Source organism: Brassica oleracea, chromosome C4 (assembly GCF_000695525.1).
Source record: "Brassica oleracea var. oleracea cultivar TO1000 chromosome C4, BOL, whole genome shotgun sequence".
NCBI lineage: Eukaryota > Viridiplantae > Streptophyta > Magnoliopsida > Brassicales > Brassicaceae > Brassica > Brassica oleracea.
Window position 1 is genome coordinate 21,885,624 of NC_027751.1, and position 508 is coordinate 21,886,131.

Genomic DNA, 508 nt, shown 5'->3' on the forward strand with positions numbered 1-508 from the left:
TAATGCCCTTCGGCCTCAAAAACGCTGGCGCAACTTACCAACGACTCGTGAACCGTATGTTTTCTAAACAACTCGATAAAATGATGGAGGTTTATATCGACGACATGCTCGTCAAATCCTTCCAAGCAAAGGATCATGTATCACATCTCGAGGAATGTTTCCCGCAGTTAAATTCTCTTAACATGAAGCTCAACCCGACAAAATGCAAGTTTGCCGTGGCAACAGGGGAATTCCTCGGCTACCTAGTCACATTCTGCGGCATTGAAGCTAATCCAAAAAAGATCAGCGCACTGATCGAGATGGCTTCACCGAAGAATAAGCGGGAAGTCCAAAGGCTGACCGGTAGGGTCGCGGCACTTAACCGATTTATTTCACGATCAACGGACAAGTGCCTGCCTTTCTACGATGTCTTACGGGGAAATAAAAAATTCGAATGGTCGGAAAATGCTTTCCAACAGCTGAAGCAGTATTTAGCTTCCCCTCCAGTCCTCGCAAAACCCGTGGAGGG